Source organism: Perca flavescens, chromosome 18 (genome assembly GCF_004354835.1).
Source record: "Perca flavescens isolate YP-PL-M2 chromosome 18, PFLA_1.0, whole genome shotgun sequence".
Classification (NCBI taxonomy): Eukaryota; Metazoa; Chordata; class Actinopteri; order Perciformes; family Percidae; genus Perca; species Perca flavescens.
In genome coordinates, this window is record NC_041348.1 from 20,457,137 (window position 1) to 20,478,111 (window position 20,975).

Here is a 20,975-nt window from a genome sequence, read left to right on the forward strand (position 1 = left end):
GGCAACCTGTAGCTCACCTCGTACAGCGTGAGCCCCATGTACTCGGATTCCTTGGCAGCTCGTCCCCCCCCTTTCCTGTCTACCTGTATTTTCTAATAAAAATAATCTAAAACAAAAGACTTACAAGCACACCCTGAAACTGTAAAAATAAATACATTTTAGTGTACATTTTAATAATTCAATTTATTCCTTAGATTGATTTTGTGAAACCATGTAGACGACAAAATATATGGTCATGTTTTCTTGCACGAGGACTCAACTTTCACGATGTATTCCACACCGATCTTAGAGTCCTTCCAGGAATCAAAGCAATGCCTTATATTGTGAAAATCAGATTTACTTCTACATTTAGTTCCTCATTTAATGGGCGGACCTCAGTTGCTGATCTCTATTATCCAGCAGGTGGTGCCCTTAGTCTATAAAAGAATGATCAGGTGTGTCTGTCCTTATGGATTATGTCATCTGTACTTTGTAATTTTCACAGTAAATATGTTTGGGATGGTGGTCATTTTAGCACAGCCTAGGTTAACACTGTCAAAAAAAAAGCATTTCATGCATCAATTGTGAATAGCTCTGGTTTGGTGCTGTCCTTAGAGTGCTAATATATAGCAATCCTGTCTACACTGCTTTAGCAAAGACCGATGGGTATCTGTTGATCAGTGGCTAACTTTAAGTGCTAGACTGATCCCTTTCATGAGTATTAAGTGTTCCAAAAAAGCACTGCATGTGACAGCATCACTATAAACTCAGATGTGATGTTAAGAATATTTAATCATACTTGACTAACTCACTAACTTCACATCCTGGAGGATAAACAAGGCTGTTGAAGTGGAAGACTACAATGGTGCTCTTTATTTAGATGATTGTTGACAGTTTAATGCATGTGAGTATGATTCATTTTACCATCATGTTTAACTGACAAACATCGTTTTGGTCATAATTACAGTTATTCAGTTTGACAAAAGGTAGTGAATTGACATACTCTTAAGTATTATAGCTGAGGCCACAGTGCTCTGGTAGACCTAGAAGTTTTTTTTTTTTTTTCTCTTCAATGAGTGAAAATAGTTTATGAAAAATGCCAGTACCTCCCAGCTTATGTGGTCACCTTAGTGGGAGTTTGAGTATGACTAAAAAAAACAAACAGCATCCAGGCCACCAAGGAGTCGATGTGTTGTCCCTCCAAGTGCTTTGTGGCCTTCAAACATTGCTTATTAATTAAATAAGCCAACAGAAGAGGATCACTCGATGCTCAGCATGCAGCAGCCGCCACACAAGACAACGCCTATTAAGACTCCCATTCACATGAAAGCCATCAACAGACAACGGCAGCTTTTCAGGAGCAGCCCTCCCTGCCAGCCTCCGTTTGCTCCTCCGCAGGAGTGTGGCAGAGAGTGTGTGTGTGTGTGTGAGTGATCTCCCTCTTTGCCACTGGAGAGGCCAGCCTGCTCCTGGTGCCAGTCACTACTCCACCAGAATGCCGGCTCCACTTCCAGTGCCAAGGCGCTCACCCGGCTCTGCCCGCCTGTATGTCTGCCAGACTGAAGAGTCCCCATCGGTGACACTGCTGTCCAGCTTCCTGCTGGGCCAATGAAAAGCCTCTTTGACAGCTCTCTTGATTGGCTCGGCTCCCTAAGCATCCAGGCTGCCACTTATCAACTGTCTGGGTTGATCACGTCAGTAGATGTATATGCAAATGCTCATGCAGCAGCATTCAATGATGCACTGCAAACAATTATTGTACTGTGTTGGGGATAAGTTGTATGCATATTTTCATGATACATAACCATAATTGCATATTGCAAGCAAGGGCGAAACTAGGAATTATCCTGCACTTTGAGTTAACTCAAACACACCTCCGAACATTTCATAGACACTACCCTGACAACATTGAGTGGTTTTTAGCAGTAGTTATTTGTTTGTGATTCCAGGAAGGAAAATCTATTTTTATGTTGCATAAGATATACTAAGATGTATTATATTGCAAAATCAATAACTTGATTATTCTTTGTTTTATCCCATTTTGTGTCCGATAACATTTACAATTGAGCTTGACGGTTCATTCTTGATATTAGGAAAAGCATTTACAAAAACAATCAACTCTACCTAGTCTGCTTACTCGCTTGTTCTGGAGCTTTTGACCATTTTCACGACAACCAAGCAAACTTAAATATGCTCATGTGGGCCGTGTGATACAGTCAAACGCTCCAGATTAGAATTTAATTTTTTTTTTTTTAACATTTTAATCAATCAATTCAATCAACCTGAAGACCACCAAAGGCATTTTAGTTGAGATGCTTTCAGGTCCCTTCTTAAGTTTGGGGCCTTGGATAGTCAAACTGGACGTACATTTGATGTTGTGTGGTGGAATGTAACAAAGTACTTAACATGTTATGTAAAGCTTCTACACAACTATAATTCAGAATGAAATTTACTTTCAACTCCACTGTATTTATTTGACTGCTTTAGTCAACTTTTAAAAAATAAAAATAAATGCATATGACCAGTTATAAAATAGAATAAATAGTTTATATTAAACCAGTAGTTCCCAAATGCTTTGGCTTGTGGCACGTTACAAAATCAGATATCTATGAGTTGTTAACAGTTCCTCTAAAAAGAGATTTTTCCTCTGAACGTCTCACATTGTTTTATTCAAATAAGTGTTCGAGGCCCAAAGAGGTAAAACCCTCCAATATTTCACAAAAAAATCAACTAAAATCAATTGAAATGTATGTAGCACAACTGAGTTTCTCTCTTTTTTTCCTACTGTACCTTATTAATCATCCCATGACCCCCCCCGGATTTATCTTCTGACCCTTTGCGAGGGGCCCTGGCCTATACTTTGGTAACCACTGTATTAAATACTGTGAAGAAATAATTAAAGTTAACTAAAGTTCCTAAAGTGCCTTAATATGATAATGACATTACTAAGAAGTTACATGTTTTTAGGAAATGTGGGTGTAGGTAAGGAAAAAGTGTAACTGTGCTCATGTCCAATATGTGTGTAAGCTTGATTAGATCATTACCCTTACACATGATGAGCTGGTATTGACATGTTACATCAGTATGGGACAGTAGAAAAGTACAAAATACCTAGAGACAGGATGAGAGACATAGGTTGTGAAACAACTGTTATGAGTGTGGTCATGTGAGAAGTCATGTAAGAGTTGCATGACTTATAGGTGTACTCCTCCTTCAGATGACGGTTGAATATGTCATTGGACCAGGAAGGCAAAAGGAACCTGGCCCCAACCAACCAATGGGAGGGAGGAAGTGACACCCCAGAGTAGATTAGAATATCAACTGTCTGTACTAGGAAGTGGGGGCCATTCTACGGAGCCCCAGGGTGAAGTAGGGTGGCCCACATCGATGTGTGTTATGTATCCTTTTGTTTTATTCCTTGTATATTGTATCCTTCTGTCCTAAATGACCAATAGGACCGCGTCAATACCTAACTGTAGGCCTATATAAAGTATCTTAAACTACAGTTCCACTTTCAGTAATAATCATTTTGTTCATCTTATCAGTCACAAGGGGCTGCTTTTCTACTTTGAAATTTAGCTGATAGTACTTATGTACTTTTACTCAGGTAGGATTTTAAAAGCAGGACATTTAGCACTTCTTCCATCTTTGCCTTTCTCCCCTTTTAACAATTTCTAGATAACTTCAGCAAGGTAGTAATGGGTTTTTGCCTTTATGCTGTTTTAAAATATACCAAACCTCTACATTTTTATAATTTAGTGTAATAAAAGGTGAGTTAGGTGGTTCCTGATGAGCAGCTGTTTATTTCTTTTATTGGTAGGCCTATAGCTTTCTTTTAAATTATAAAAATTAGATTTGTATTTGCAATGTACTATAGGTAACACACAACTGGCCACAGCATGGCAAGATAATCCGTAGGGGGCGGTAGAGACCACTTGTGGAGATAAACTGCAGCAGATCAATGGAGTAAATAAAATTTAAATAAATGTAAAATATTAACCATACTGTCTATGGTATTAACTCATTGATCTTCTTTGTTAGCTTACAGGCACTGACTTCATATTAACAGTCTATGCTTACAGGCCATCATGATAGAAATGATTTGTCAATTAGACTCACAAACGTTTTGCTGCATACTGTTAGTGAAGTTCCCTTAACTGATTAAACCGCCTAACGGTGATATATTATTTTAATCCCATGTAATGCTGGTAACCAGACAGTAGCAATATGAAATAGGAAATGTGGCACACATGCGGTTTTCGGAAACCTAGCCGAGGTTGTCAAAACACCCGCACAAAGTCCACCCTCATGTCTGCCCACCGGGCCTGGCGTCGCAGCAGACAATGACCTGTGTTTCCCCGGCACAAAGTGCTCTCTGTGTCCGCCGGAGCTCCCCCGCTTTAATGGAGGAATTGGCCGTGTTCAGCACAGCACGTCCGCCGCTGCGTGTGATTAATCACCGCGTTAAAACGCTGGAGCTGAGCCTCCCTAAAGGCCGACAGGGACCCCGGCCCGGGCAGCCATGACGCCCCGGGTCAGCATCCGTCGGTAGCAAATGAAAGAGGGGAGAAAAGTCATCATCCGTCACATCTGGTTCACATTAGAGGCAGAGGTGAGATACAGTGAAGTCCACCATACTTTTCATGAGCTCTCCTTTTAGTTTAAAGGGTGACTGTCTGAACTGATGTCTAACACATACATGTAAACTCCAAACTGACATAAGATATTCTAAATGTATCCTAAATATGTGTAGGCCCACCAAATAAGTGCCATGACGAGTCTTCCTAGAGATGGACCGCAACCACAAGTAGGCTAGGCCCATTTCTTGTTTTGAAACTATAAGTCATGATGCTGCTAACTAAGTAGCCTACGTAATGACTAGGGCCTTTCTAAACAGGACTGATACTCAACTGAGTATGTGTCCTCTCTTAAATGCATTGGAAACTGTAGTCTAGATTCCCAACCCTCTTGGCTTGTGACCCTTAATGCAAATCAAGAGCTGAAATGATGAGTTAATTAATCAACAGAAACTCTTCAACTGCAACAAATAAGTTATTTTTCAAACACAAATGCATTGGTTCAAGCCTCTCAAGAGTGAAGATGTGCTGTGTACATGATAGAACATTGATCTTTCAATTTAGAACTGTTGTTCGGACGAAATAAGACATTTATTTTTCGAATTAATCAATTCATCAGAAACGTATTATAAAAGCCCTGCTTGCAACCCCCATCATAGGTTATGGCCAAAGGATGAACATGAGTAATTTCCCCTTCTTTGATTGTTTCACTTGAGGGATTTTCAGGGGGGCAAAAAGGTAAAAGTATTCCCTATTTCATAAAATTAGACCAAAGCCAGAACAAATGCATGTAATTTTGTGCAACAGAAGTGTGTTTTTATCTTCATTATCACTTTAACGCTTGTGTTGTCTTCCCGTTAACCTTGAAACCTTTTTTTCGACTTTTTTGACACCTTTTATTTCATAATTTGTTTTTGCTTTTTCCAACATTTTAAATTGTAAAATTTTTCTTCTACACATTTTCAGCGCTTATTTCTACGTCCCGTATTTTCTGATATAAAACAAAAATTGAAAACTGGTCAATGTGACACAAGAGTCTTATGACCCCTTCAATTTATCTTGGGAGCCACTCTCTGCACACAGGCCTTTTGAATCTGCTCATAACTGCACCTCAGCGCTTAAGTTTAGAGCAGATACAACTGTTCCCGTGCCTCATAAACCGGCAGTAAGCCCGTGCTTCCTTTGTTTCTTGGTAGTAGGTCGTGGTCCCTTCATAACTCTTGTCACTCTAAATCAAAGATAAATAATGAGTTTTCCCATGGACTGGAAGAATTTGGGGCTGATCTGCCATTGCTAAATGTTAAGGTTGGTATTGTGCCTCAGCATGGGGCACAGGAAACATGGATGTGAATGTAAGAGCTGCGTTTCAAATGGAAATGTCTCAGTGATAAAGAGCGCACCTTCCGCACCCAAGAGAGTGAGTGTGTGTGTGTTTGTGTTTTTGTGTGTGTGTGTGTGTGTGTGTGTGTGAGATGGGTCGGAAGTATACTCGGGAGGCACGCTGTAAATCCACATCATGAGTTGCAATTATTTGGTCACACACTGACTTACACACACAGACGTACAGTTCTAGGATCTATTCCTGAAAGCAGCGTACTTTCCAGGAGTTTACATTTAATGGTGCTCCAGTAATGTGGAGTCGCACATTGGGAATCTAGCAGATAAAATCCCCAACCGTATAAATTTCTGCGCCTATTAAAAGTGCGTAAAACTTACACTGAATAAAATAAAACCAACTTCACCGGCCCTCTGGGCGTGTTTATCGGCCTGAGCTGGAGGTGTTATGTGAAATGAGGCTGTGCAGCAGAGCGCTGGGAAACAGAATGGCTTCTGTGAAGGAAAACGCAGGGAGAGGCAGACATCCAACATGTAAAAATCACCCATGGCAAGAAGGTGAATGACCAAACCATGATGCCTGGGCTATTGAATTTACCTCACGTAATGTAGCATGAATGAAGCCCTTAAAGGTATCAGCTTCCAGTCAATAAACGGGGGAATCGGACGCATGGTTCAGCAGGAGTTGAACATGTGGGACCAGTCACACGCACATCCATGCATCGCCCCGGTCACCCAGTCAGGATACCACTGTGTACATTCAACTTAACAAATCAAACCTCCAGCTATATGTTAATGTCTTGGCAGGCTTTTGGGTTCTTGCCGGTAACACAAAACTAACCAAACAGAACTTTTCCCAAATACAGTAGCAGTCAAAATGGTGTTTGACATTCACAATTTGTGTCCACTTTTGTTTCCAGAGAGTGAATGCCTGTTTATAATCAAAACTGTTTGATTTTCTTCTTCCGTGCAGCCGTGCCTGATGGCTCCTGCTGCTGGAGTGTCTGAGGCTTTTACGGCGGCTCTGTGTCGTGATGCGTTGGCGTCCGCGCTGTGCCAGGCGGCGTGTGTGGTCAACAGGCAGCTGGGACGCTGTAGGAGAGCGAGAGGGCTGCGGGTCGAGGCAGAAGCCCCCTTCGGTTCAAGTCAGTGCCTCGTCATGTATCTGTTTAGTGTCTGCTCTTCACGCTTTCATTTCTATTCATCTTTATAGTTCTGGCTGACCTCAAATAACTTTTACCTACTGTACGCAGGCCATGTGCTTCTTTTATGATTTCCTACATCCTGCTAAGACATATTTTTATCGACCTCCACCCTCCCCCTCACACACTTACACCTCATCTTTCTCCCCTCCCTCCCCTTGTGGCCTAGGGGCATATGGTTTGGCTGGGCAAGAGATAAGAGAGATGTGTCAGCCTGTGGTACTGAACAAACACATCTTTCATTTCTCCCTTTCTTCTCTCTTCCTTTGACTCCTCCTCCCTGCCTTACTCCTTTCTCCTCTCCTTTTTCTCCCCTCCTCTCCCGATGTGCTCACCTCTTTCGTCTCTGTGACGTCTGGGTACAATTAGGAGCAAAGAGCCTTTTGTCTTGTCGCGGAGAGAGACGTTGTTATATTTGCGGGTGATGGAGAGGAAAGGAGAGGGAGAGAATGGGCTTCAGATGCTCTCTAGGAGCGAAGACAAGAGGGAAATGAGGGGCTAAAGGAGAAGAGACAGATCTCCTCATGCTGAATGAAAGGCCCTCTTTCCTCTCTTTCCTCTCTGGTAGGGCACATCAGAGGCATGCGCTGCTCGCTTTATGGAGGGAAAAGTGGTTTCCACCGAACTCTGCTTCCATTTATCTTTGGCTCGCTCGCAGGGAGCGCACACACACACACACACACACATCTGCACACGCTCACATCCCTGCAGCACACGCACGCTCATGCACATACTGTACATATGCTGGCTTTGCTTTGATTCTTGATTGCTTTGGTTTCTGCGGTGGCTTGATCAGGTTACTGTTCAAACTCTGTGCCAAGCCTGTGTGTGTGTGTGTGTGTGTGTGTGTGTGGGGAAGTGTGTAGAAGTGAGATGATGGTTCCTCAGTCAGTGGTGGTAATACCACAGTTTCAGCTTCTATTATTAGCTCTCTCTGTTCCACAGGCCTGATTCTTTCTCCCTGTCTCTTGTCTGACACCGGCATTTCATTATTATCTGGCTCCAGCGCAGGAAGGGCTACGCTATCACAGCTTGCTACAGGGAGGGCAGCCCAGCTTTCATTCCAACAAGGCTTTTTATAGGCTCCGCTGCTCCTGCATACATTTTGGTACTTAGTCAGTGTGTCAAGGACTCGGGGTGTAATAGTTTCCAGAGCCAGGCGACACACGTACTGAGGTTTTTATTATGTTGACCGGTGACAATTTCAAGGGCACAATCCTGGCTGGGATGCTAGCATAACACGCTTTCAATCATGTGAACACAGTCACTGCTCCCACATGCAAAGACAAATGCATACACACACTTGCGCATAGCACCCGGTCCACGACCCCCCCACCTGACTTATTGGCCCCACAAAGTGTCTTCCATTACAGATAAGTGCAGCAGTGATATTGACAGGGTCACGATGGATCATAGCTGCCTTGACCTTTTGAGGCTGCTATCCATTTGACCAGCCAGATGGTCAGAGAGAGAGAGAAAGTTGACCTCTTGTGGGCTCATGTCTGTGAAAAAATGTGCAAAAACATGTTCTTTAAAACTTATTCCACTTACTGTAAGAGAACTGTAGAAATGTTGTGGAGGCTTATAGGAAGGGAATGGATGTACAGACGTCTTTTGTCGCCTCCTGGGGGGAAAAAAAAAGTATAAATAAACATAATTTCAAGGATTGTACAAGACATTAGCACAGCATAGTGATTGAGGGTCAGAAGAATATTTCCTTGCTAATCACTGTGTGTGTTTATGTGTGAAAGTGTGCATGTGCAGTTATGTACATGGATGTTCTGGCTTTGAACAAAAATAAACTTCCAGTGAAAAGCGGCAAAATCATACCGTAGCCCTTCTTTTCTCTTGTGTTTAATTTCCGACCTGAGACCAGGGAGATGTTAGTTTAGCAATATTGTAGATGTGTCCCTCGAGCTGTGAAGCCGACCTGGGACAAGAGGACTGTGAGTTTAGGGATCCTGTGTGACGGTTCCTTTGTGGTTTTTAACTCTGACTTTGGATCAGCGTAAGTTCAGAAGTTCAGGCTGTGGAGTGTAGGAAATGAAATTGAAACGTCATGAGGATTAAAATATATTTTTTTATAATGTCTTTGTCCTTTTTTAAAGGATCATTTGTTTTTTCATACTTATTATAAATCAGTCAATGATTCATATCCAAAAATATTCTGCTTGGGATAAACTCTTGTCCCCCCCAACACACACACACACACTCGCAGACACACACACACACACACACGCACGCACTCATGTAGAGAATGTGAGCTGTTAGCCACGGTTTCCCTTTGTCATTTCATCAGCCTTGATTTTGGGTGCGAATTTATGTGAAATAGTAGCAGGAACAGCGGGGAAAAGTCCATGGGGAACCGAATTTCCTCTTCCTGTTACAGTACCAAGCTGTTATTGTTCCACCAGAAGCAGAGGAGGTGGTGATGGCGGTGTTGGGGTTCAGTTAAATCCTGGACCCGTTGGTCATGTCGCTCACGAGGTACTGCAGCATGAGGATCTGATGCTGGCTAATGGGCTGAAACGGCTCACTGTAAATGTCACTGGCCTGCTGGGTGGTCATGTTTGTCAGGTGGAGTTATAAACCCAACTGGTGCTGAAAAGGTTTTGGGCCGGGTCCAGAAAAAAGTCCTTAGCCGGCCCTTAGGCTCCTCCTGGAAAGATATGAAAAGATTTGCCATGGAAATTGTAGATTTTCTCCAACTTTATGGTAGACTCAGTGGAGAATTTAAATGGGTAACTTGCTTACAATCTCTTTTATGCAACTAGCCTCATTGATTGCCACTTTTGGTCGTGGCAGAGTTTGGCAAACTGTTTTAAAATGTTTTTCTCTCTTGTGCTGTCTGTAGTTTCTACATTTCGGTGTAGTTTGTTTAAATTGAACAACAACTTAAAAAGCATAGCATTTCAGCTTCCTTAACCGGTATTAAAGAGTCTTAAATTTCATTTACATAGGTCTTAAATATATTTGACTTTAGCAAAAATTGGCTGGAAAATCCCCAGAACTATATTTTTCCAGACCTCTTGACATGTGAAATTCCTATGTGGACCTTAGCTTAATGCAGAAAAGATTGGACACTAACTGCCCATTTGGAAATGGCAGAGAGCCAAAATAAACATATGGTTGATGAATAAAGTCAAACACCTAGCCTGGAGAAATGACTCGGGAGTTGCTGGACCGAACTTGGGATAAAATGCAACGGAGTCTGCACTTGAATGTAACATGTAGCGAGAAAAAAATAACTTCAGTGGGATGCCCATGTTGTCCTGTTTCTGCTCGATGTGTAAGGAATGTTAGGCAAGTGTTTGCTAGCATGTTAGCTCTAAAAAAGAGTTTGTTTATCTTGTCTGTGTTGTCTGTTTTCATACACATATACTATCATTGCTAACTGTTTTTATTAATCTTATGTCATCTGTCCACAAGTGTCAATCTTATCAATGCTCCTACACACCCTACCCAAATTTCACAACCTACGGCCTGCGCCGGAGGGTCAAAGTTCACCTGTTTCTGATCTGACCCCCATGTGACCTTTTCTGATGTGATTGACCACTCGCACAAAAGAACCCCAGTGGCCTGTGGTCGCTGAGGTTCTGGGCCATCCGTTAGCCACAGCAGGGGCAGATAGGGGAAAGGTTTCCGGGTCAGGGGTCATCGAGATGCCACATGCTCGGTCGTCTGTCACATGGCTCAGCCCCTCTCGGATGACAGTGGATGGCTTTGAGAGCCGAGCCTAGTCCCCCTTACAGCCCACCACTTACCAGAGGTTTGCACAAGTAGTCATACTCCTTGAACTTTTCCACATTTTGTCACGTTACAACCACAAATGTAAATGTATTTAATTGGGATTTTATGTGATAGACCAACAAGAAAGTGGTGCATAATTGTGAAGTGGAAGGAAAATGATAGATAGTATAGTACAGTATATACAAGTATTTTTACAAATAAAAAACTGAAAAGTGTGGCGTGCTTTCAGCACCTTTTACTCTGATACTCCTAAATACAATCCAGTGCAACCAATTGTCTTCAGAAGACACCAAATTGGTCAATAAAGTCCACCTGTGTGTAATCAAATGTCAGTATAAATACAGCTGTTCTGTGAAGGCCTCAGAGGTTTGTTAGAGTGAACATTGGTGAACAAACAGCATCACGAAGCCCAAGGAACATACCAGACAGGTCAGGGATAAAGTTGTGGAGAAGTTTAAAGCAGGATTAGGTTATAAAAATAAAAAAATATCCCAAGCTTTGAACATCTCATGGAGCACTTTTCAATCCATCCATCCATCCATCCATCTTCGTCCGCTTATCCGGTGTCGGGTCGCGGGGGGAGCAGCTCCAGCAGGGGACCCCAAACTTCCCTTTCCCGAGCAACATTAACCAGCTCCGACTGGGGGATCCCGAGGCGTTCCCAGGCCAGGTTGGAGATATAATCCCTCCACCTAGTCCTGGGTCTTCCCCGAGGCCTCCTCCCAGCTGGACGTGCCTGGAACACCTCCCTAGGGAGGCGCCCAGGGGGCATCCTTACCAGATGCCCGAACCACCTCAACTGGCTCCTTTTCGACGCAAAGGAGCAGCGGCTCTACTCCGAGCTCCTCACGGATGACTGAGCTTCTCACCCTATCTCTAAGGGAGACGCCAGCCACCCTCCTGAGGAAACCCATTTCGCCGCTTGTACCCTGGATCTCGTTCTTTCGGTCATGACCCAGCCTTCATGACCATAGGTGAGGGTAGGAACGAAAACTGACCGGTAGATCGAGAGCTTTGCCTTCTGGCTCAGCTCTCTTTTCGTCCACAACGGTGCGATAGATTGAATGCAATACCGCACCCGCTGCGCCCGATTCTCCGACCAATCTCCCGCTCCATTGTCCCCTCACTCGCGAACAAAACCCCAAGGTACTTGAACTCCTTCACTTGGGGTAAGGACTCATTCCCTACCTGGAGAAGGCATTCCATCGGTTTCCTGCTGAGAACCATGGCCTCCGATTTAGAGGTGCTGATCCTCATCCCAACCGCTTGACACTCGGTTGCGAACCGATCCAGTGAGTGCTGAAGGTCGCAGGCCGATGATGCCATCAGGACCACATCATCTGCAAAGAGCAGCGATGAGATCCCCAGCCCACCAAACTGCAACCCCTCCCCACCCCGACCACGCCTCGATATCCTGTCCATAAATATTACAAACAGGATTGGTGACAAAGCGCAGCCCTGGCGGAGGCCAACCCTCACCTGAAACGAGTCCGACTTACTACCGAGAACCCGGACACAGCTCTCACTTTGGTCATACAGAGATTGGATGGCCCTGAGTAGAGACCCCTCACCCCATACTCCCGCAGCACCTCCCACAGTATCTCCCGGGGACCCGGTCATACGCCTTCTCCAAATCCACAAAACACATGTAGACCGGTTGGGCATACTCCCAGGCTCCCTCCAGGATCCTTGAGAGTGAAGAGCTGGTCCGTTGTTCCACGACCAGGACGGAATCCGCATTGTTCCTCCTCAACCCGAGGTTCGACTATCGGCCGAACCCTCCTTTCCAGCACCTTGGAGTAGACTTTACCAGGGAGGCTGAGAAGTGTGATACCCCTATAATTGGCACACACCCTCTGGTCCCCTTTTAAAAAAGAGGAACCACCACCCCAGTCTGCCACTCCTTTGGCACCGTCCCAGACTTCCACGCAATGTTGAAGAGGCGTGTCAACCAGGACAACCCCTCCACACCCAGAGCCTTGAGCATTTCTGGACGGATCTCATCAATCCCCGGGCTTTGCCACTGTGTAGTTGTTTGACTACATCAGTGACTTCCGCCTGGGAAATCGACGACAATCCCCGTTATCCTCCAGCTCTGCCTCTAACATAGAGGGTATTAGTCGGATTCAGGAGTTCCTCAAAGTGCTCCCTCCACCGCCCTATTACCTCCTCAGTGGAGGTCAACAGTGTCCCATCCTTACTGTACACAGCTTGGATGGTTCCCCTTCCCCCTCCTGAGGTGGCGAACAGTTTTCCAGAAACACTTTGGTGCCGACCGAAAGTCCTTCTCCATGTCTTCTCCAAACTTCTCCCACACCCGCTGCTTTGCCTCTTTCACGGCAGAGGCTGCAGCCCTTCGGGCCCTTCGGTGCCCTGCAACTGCCTCCGGAGTCCTCCGAGATAACATATCCCGGAAGGACTCCTTCTTCAGTCGGACGGCTTCCCTGACCACTGGTGTCCACCACGGTGTTCGTGGGTTACCGCCCCTTGAGGCACCTAAGATCCTAAGACCACAGCTCCTCGCCGCAGCTTCAGCAATGGAAACTTTGAACATTGTCCACTCGGGTTCAATGCCCCCAGCCTCCACAGGGATGCGAAAAGCTCCGCCCGGAGGTGTGAGTTGAAAGTCTGTCGGACAGGGGCCTCCTCCAGACGTTCCCAATTTACCCGCACTACACGTTTGGGCTTACCAGGTCTGTCCAGAGTCTTCCCCACCCCTGACCCAACTCACCACCAGATGGTGATCGGTTGACAGCTCTGCCCCTCTCTTCACCCGAGTGTCCAAAACATACGGCCTCAGATCAGATGAAACAATTATGAAATCGATCATTGACCTCGGCCTAGGGTGCTCTGGTACCAGGTACACTTATGAGCATCCCTATGTTCGAACATGGTGTTCGTTATAGACAATCCATGACTAGCACAGAAGTCCAACAACAAACAACCACTCTGGTTTAGATCAGGAGGCCGTTCCTCCCAATCACGCCTCCAGGTGTCTCCATCATTGCCCACGTGTGCGTTGAAGTCCCCCAGCATAACAATGGAGTCCCCACTGGAGCCCCATGCAGGACTCCAGTCAAGGTCTCCAAGAAGGCCGAATACTCCGAACTCCTGTTTGGTGCATATGCACAAACAACAGTCAGAGTTTTCCCCCACAACCCGCAGGCAGGGGGAGGCGACCCTCTCGTCCACGGGGTAAACTCCAACACAGCGGCGCCAGCCGGGGCTTGTGAGTATCCCCACACCCGCCCGGCGCCTCACACCCTGGGCAACTCCGAGAAGAAAAGAGTCCAACCCCTATCCAGGAGTATGGTTCCAGAACCGAGACTGTGCGTAGAGGTAAGCCCCACCAGATCTAACGGTAGCGCTCCACCTCCCGCACCAGTTCCGGCTCCTTCCCCCACAGAGAGGTGACGTTCCACGTCCCCAGAGCCAGCGTCTGCCGCCCGGGTCTGGTCCGTCGAGGCCCCTGACCTTCACTGCCACCCATGTGGCATCGCACCCGACCCCAACGGTTCCTCCCACAGGTGGTGGGCCCATGGGCTGGAGAGATGGGAGCCACGTAGCTTGTTCGGGCTGTGCCCGGCGGGCTCCGTGGCAAACCCGCCACCAGGCGCTCGCCCGACGAGCCCGCCCGTCTGGGCCTGGCTCCAGACGGGGGCCCCGGGCTTCCTCCGGGCAGGGTCACTCCATCTCTACCTTGCTTCTTCATTGGGGTTTTTCAATCCATCATTGGAAAATGGAAAGAGTATGGCACAACTGCAAACCTACCAAGACATGGCTGTCCACCTAAACTGACAAGCCGGGCAAGGAGAGCATTGATCAGAGAAGCAGCCAAGAGGCCAATGGTAACTCTGGAGGAGCGGCAGAGATCCACAGCTCATGTGGGAGAATCTGTCCACAGGACAACTATTAGTCGTGCACTCCACAAATCAGGCCTTTATGGAAGAGTGGCAAGAAGAAGGCCATTGTTGAAACAAAGCCATAAGAAGTCCTGTTTGCAGTTTGTCACAAGCCATGTGGGGGACACAGCAAACGTGGAGGAAGGTGCTCTGGTCAGATGAGACCAAAATTGAAGTTTTTGGCCTAAATGCAAAACGCTATGTGTGGCGGAAAACTATCACTGCACATCACCCTGAACACACCATCCCCACCGTGAAACATGGTGGTGGCAGCATCATGCTGTGGGGATGCTTTTCTTCAGCAGGGACAGGGAAGCTGGTCAGAGTTGATGGGAAGATGGATGGAGCCAAATACAGGGCAATCTTAGAAGAAAACCTGTTAGAGTCTGCAAAAGACTTGAGACTGGGGCGGGGGTTCACCTTCCAGCAGGACCCAACGACCCTAAACATTCAGCCAGAGCTACAATGGAATGGTTTAGATCAAAGCGTATTCATGTGTTAGGCCCAGTCAAAGTCCAGACCTGAATCCAATTGAGAATCTCTGGCAAGACTTGAAAATTGCTGTTCACAGACTCTTTCCATCCAATCTGACTGAGCTTGAGATATTTTGCAAACAAGAATGGGCAAAAATGTCAGTCTCTAGATGTTCAAAGCTGGTAGAGACATACCCCAAAAGACTTGCAGCTGTAATTGCAGCAAAAGGTGGTTCTACAAAGTAGGAAAAGGATATGAATACTTGTGCAAGCCTCTGTACAGATGGATGTAATTCATTCAGGCTATCAGTTCCCCCTGATGAGGGCCGGATGTGACTAAAGGCACTGACGATTAACCCGATAATCGGCCGTTGGACAGTCTGGCGAGGTCGGTGACTCGAGTCTGTTCGGTGTGTTCCGTGCTGTCGTCAGTCTGAGGGGATGTCGGCCTTCATTTTCGCCGACCTGATGTGTTCAGTCGGAGACAAGGCAGACAAGGGGCTCACCCGGAAATGGCGAGCGGAATGAGCGTAACTAGAGTCTCTCAAAATCTGACGAAGATCTTTTAAACTGACCTTTGTTGATCTGAAATGAACACTACTCAGCAAATTCAGCAACTGCATGGCCTATTTCTCGCTTAAAATGTTTTCAGAAACATGTTTCAGTGAACTATTTTAGTACAATATGAGATCGTATTCTGAACAAGCCGCCATGACAGAGAAAACAAACCCACGTGACGCGTTCGTCCAATCAGCTGCCGGTTTTCATTTTTTGGGCAACAATACAGATTAGTGCCGCCTGCTGTTATGGAGACGTATTATGTCTCGTCTCTTCGGCGTGTTCTGAGGCATTTTTTTGACCAACTCGGGGAGACTGCTCAGTCCGACTGGCCTTTCTGCTGACGGTTGGCCGTCTGGTTGGTGTGTCAGCGCCTTTAGGGCACGATCCAAATTTGTTAAAGTGTTTAGATGCCATGTGGAGGAACAGGCAGCGCAATAAAAACAATGTTCCTTTACTGGGATACCTTTCATTGTAAATAAAGTGTGAATAGTGTCAAGGCCTATCGTATCAAAAATATTATTTAATCTAATATTGTTTTCTATTTAGTTTTCCTTGTTCTTGCTTTTTATAATTTCTGTTAAAGGAACACTCCGACTTATTGGGAATTTAGCTTATTCACCGTAACCCCCAGAGTAAGACAAGTCGATACATACCCTTCTCATCTCCGTGCGTACTGTAACGCTGTCTGACGGTTCCAGCATTAGCTTAGCCCAGCACAGATCCTGCAGGTAACTGGTTCCAACTAGCCTACTGCTCCCAATTGTGATAAAAGTGACAAAATAACGCCAACATGTTCCTATTTACATGTTGTGATTTGTATAGTCACAGCGTGTACAAAATGCAACGTAACATGAGACACAGCCGTCTTCTGACAGTAAACAAACCGGGAACTATATTCTCAGACAGGCTTGCTGCGAGCATATCACTCCGCCCAAGTACTATATTCTTCCGCCTGAGAATATAGTTCCCGGTTTGTTTACAGTTAGAAGATGGCTGTGTCTCATGTTACGTTGTTTTTGTACGCTGTGACTCTATAAATCACAACATGTAAATAGGAACATGTTATTATTTTGTCACTTATTCGAGCAGTAGGATTACTGGAACCATTCACCTGCATGTTCTGTGCTGGCCTGATGCCGCTGGAGCCGTCAGACAGCGTTACAGCACGCACGGAGATGAGAAGGGTATGTATCGACTTGTCTAACTCTGGGGGTTACGGTGAATAAGTTAAATTCCCAATAAGTCGGCGTGTTCCTTTAAGATAATGTAATGCACAATAGAGTAAATATCACATATCTCTTTTTCAAATCTGTTTTCCTGTGTCTGTCTCGCGCACGCTCACGCACAGACAGAGTGGAGGTGACCCTGTCCAGACGGGATATAGGGCTCAGTTCCATGGCAAAGCGCCGGTGTTACTGCTGAGGAGGTGAAATGTGAGCCAGCTCACTGTCCTGGATCGATGGACTCGCCTCTACTGCTGTCCCAGGAGTCCGCTCGCTCTCTATCACTGTCACCACTCCCTGTCTCTCTCTCTTCCTCCCTCTCTACTCTCTCTGTCTCTTCCTATGTGTTCTTCTTCACTCACTCTCTTTTCTTTTATTTCCTGCCCCTCCCTTCCTCTGTGTATCTACAGTATAGCTCCTATGTTGCCAAACAATTGCACTACCAGTGACACAACACACACATAAGCAAGTAAAATGTAAAGATACAGTATTAACAAAAAAAGTACAATCAAATCAATAGTTATTGATATATACATTCATTTATTCCTGTGCGAGTATCAGTACACACACTAATATTTTCTCCTCTCTCCACATCCTGCCCCACCTCTTCCCTCCGTTCTCTCTTCTTTCCTTTCTCTATTTTTTTCCTCTGCTACTTTACTCTGAGTTCGTCTTTCTCTTCTATCGATCCACTGCGGAAGCAACTGGTCTGTCTGCCTGCTGCTGAGGAGGAATGTGGCAGGGGATCTTTTTTATTATTATGGATTCAACGTATGTGTGTGTGTGTGTGTGTGTGTGTGTGTGTGTGTGTGTGTGTGTGTGTGTGTGTGTGTGTGTGTGTGTGTGTGTGTGTGTGTGTGTGCGTGCGTGTGTGACACATACTGTAAATCTTGTTTCTGTGCAAGTCTACGCCCCTATGTGTGCATGTACTTTACATCTATGTGTATTTAAGCTGGAAAGACCGTAGGACTCTGTATGTTCTATAATGTGTGTTTGTGTAGGTGAATTTGTATAGCCTATGTCTTTGTGTCTTTTGCCGGTCTTTTGCCAGGCCCACTTTTCTAAAGAGCCATTTGAGGGTTAATACTTAAGTTTTAGGATTATGGTTAAAGCTTAATTAAACATTGGACCGCATTTTTATAGTTTTGGCCATCATTCATACAGTTTAAACCTGGGAATGCAATGACATTGCAAAAAAGTCAGATGGGGCGAGAGCACCCAGATAATCATACAAATTTTGAGCAAACCCCCAGGTTGGCTTATTTGGAAAAGAAAACAAAGCCGACAGTTATTACCCAAGCTGTCAGTTGTAATCCTACATTACACTTTACTAGTTAATCTACAAATAAAGTGATTTAGAGACTGGCTAATCTGTTGGTCACTCATGTGTCTTGACCCTTTGGTCTTTGTTGTAGTGATGTTGCCCAGCTAAAGCAATTACTTTTGTCATTATAATCAATACATATGATGGCTAACACTATAAAAAAAAATACCATAGTTGTAATAAACCAGAACTGTACTTTAGGTCTTGATCAGGTCAAGGTTAGATTAACTGGTAGGGTTAAACATGTAGTTGTGATTGTTAAGGTTAGTGGTTAGAGACTGCATCATGTCAGTGACAGACCTCAGAAGTACAGCAGTACAATTGTGTGTGTGTGGGTGTGGGTGTGTGTGTGTGTGGCGATATGTACAGCAACATTCCCTTCATTATCACTTGGGGAACACTTTGCCCCGGGCACAGCCATGACTGCGACCCTGTGTTTGGAGTCCAATATAAAAAAGAAGGAGAATTCCAGCCGGGAGGATTATCCTGTAAACGTCCTCCTCTGGTTGAGAGCCATCAATCCGCCTCTGGGAGCGTTCCGCCCGGAAACAAGGATCACATCCAGTCAAAACAGGCCAGTGTTTGGTTTCCACCGCAGAACACGGTTGGATGCCAGTGGCGAGACCCTTACTGCGAGTGTGTGTGTGTGTGTGTGTGTGGGAGAAAGGCGAACCTCTGGTCATCTGTACGAGAGAGTGAGACACAGGTGAATGGCAAACCCCTTGTATCTAATTTGCTAATTTGCCTGGCGGCAAAGAAAAACCTTGACAACCTTACTTTTTGAATACTGTGAAGCTTTCATCACTCAACACCGTAAATGCCTGCTAGTGCCAGTTGCTGGGCTGCGTGAACACACGGAGGATGCCTGGTCTTATCCACACATGTGCTTTGTAATGAGTTGAAAACTCCCATCTGTAGCTTGCTCTCTGTTCTCCTTTCTTCTCTGGGTCAGAGAATATAAGCCATTAATCATCACCTGGGTGTGTGACAGCCAGCGTTTGATTGGAGGTTTGATCCCGGCCCTTTGACAGCTTTCTCTCTCTGGCTGGTGTTGCTAGAGGGGCAAAGGCAGGGAGGCAGGGTAGCGGGGGTGCTGTAGGGGGGGGTTGAAAACACATCACAGGAAGCATAATTGGCCGTGAGTGAGCGCTTACTGGATCAGCAGCAAGCTCCCTGACTGAGCGGTGTGTGTCAGCCGTCCTGGACCCCCTCCAAGCAGCCGGGGATATTTTTAATTTACCTCAGACATCAGGCACCAGGAATGTCTTCCCAACCCCCCCTCCCCACCTATGGATACCATACTCCACCCCCTCTCCCTTTCATTCACTCTTGCTCTGCTTCCCATTATCTTTATTTGAAATGCAGATCTATATTGACTCATCAGAAACACATGTGTGCGGATAGTACATACGTGAGCAACATACATGTGCGCTTATGCACACAAATTCACTTACTTTCAGTTTGAAAGCCGATATGGTGGTTCACTGTAAAATAGGCCCAAGGTGCACTCCGGAAATACCTGGAAGTGGGAGCCAGGATGCATGTTGTTTTATCCTGCGCAGCCAGGTCATCAGAGTTCAGACTTTCTTCACAGGCATACCTCGCTGATTGATCTGGATCGGAACGGAATGGTTCAGCCCTTAGGTACGGTAGATTGAGTTGGTTACTAATGCACAACCAGGTTGGCTGGACGCCTGCTTAAGGGGCCCTGCTGATCAAGCACAGGCCTGCCCTGGCTTCTAACCCTGTCTTTAGTTTGACGACAGCAACTGGATGTTATAATGGCTCCCTTGGTTTCATTTTTGCCATGTGACATTTTTTTGTTCTCTCAACAAAGCAACAGTACCATGATGTAAACAGCTCGTTCTCGGTCCATACCAAGGCCCCAGTACCACTACTTTTGAAATACTTGTTCTTGTAACAGGAAGTGTTTATCCCCCACTAATTATGCCCTCGGGAAACGTGGCTTCTCGGAACCAACTGGTTGCACTCATACATAAACATTCAACTCAACTTAGAAATGCCTTGTTTGGACGCTGAAAGTTGCAGGAAGGCAGACTTCAGACTTAATAGATCGTGTACATGTTTACTCTTTGAGAAATATGATAATACAAGTGTTAATCTGACACTGTGTTGACAGGGCTGCCCTGTACAGGGGAGGCTGAGAACATTTTGCGGATCAAAAGTTGAGGAAAGGCTTAGGTTTTCCTAGAATCCCACCAGCAAGGTAACAGAGAGTTGAGCTTTGGCAGGGTTCACTGCCAAGGTCTGTGTGTGTGTGTGTGTGTGTGTGTGTGTGTGTGTGCGTGCGTGTGCGTGTGCACACGCGCCCTGGCTCTATCTTTATGAACGTCCACCTGAGGAGAGGCTGTTTCCACTGTCACGGTAAATTCCTGTGCAGCTCTCACAGTGTCAGCCCCGGCAGCGGGCTGTCTTTGGGGTGGTCGCACTCAAGAGAGGCCCCCTGTTTCATAGCTCCTCAGGTCGCCCCCTGCCATGCCTGCCGAAAATAAAGAGCCTCTCTGTCTTTGTGCTCTGGAAACATCAGTGATATATTTCAGCCAAGTAGCTTGTGTTTCAACTGCCAACACAGACATTGACCATAACTTTTAATGGTGTACACGTCTTTATGTGCAAAATTAAGATGTT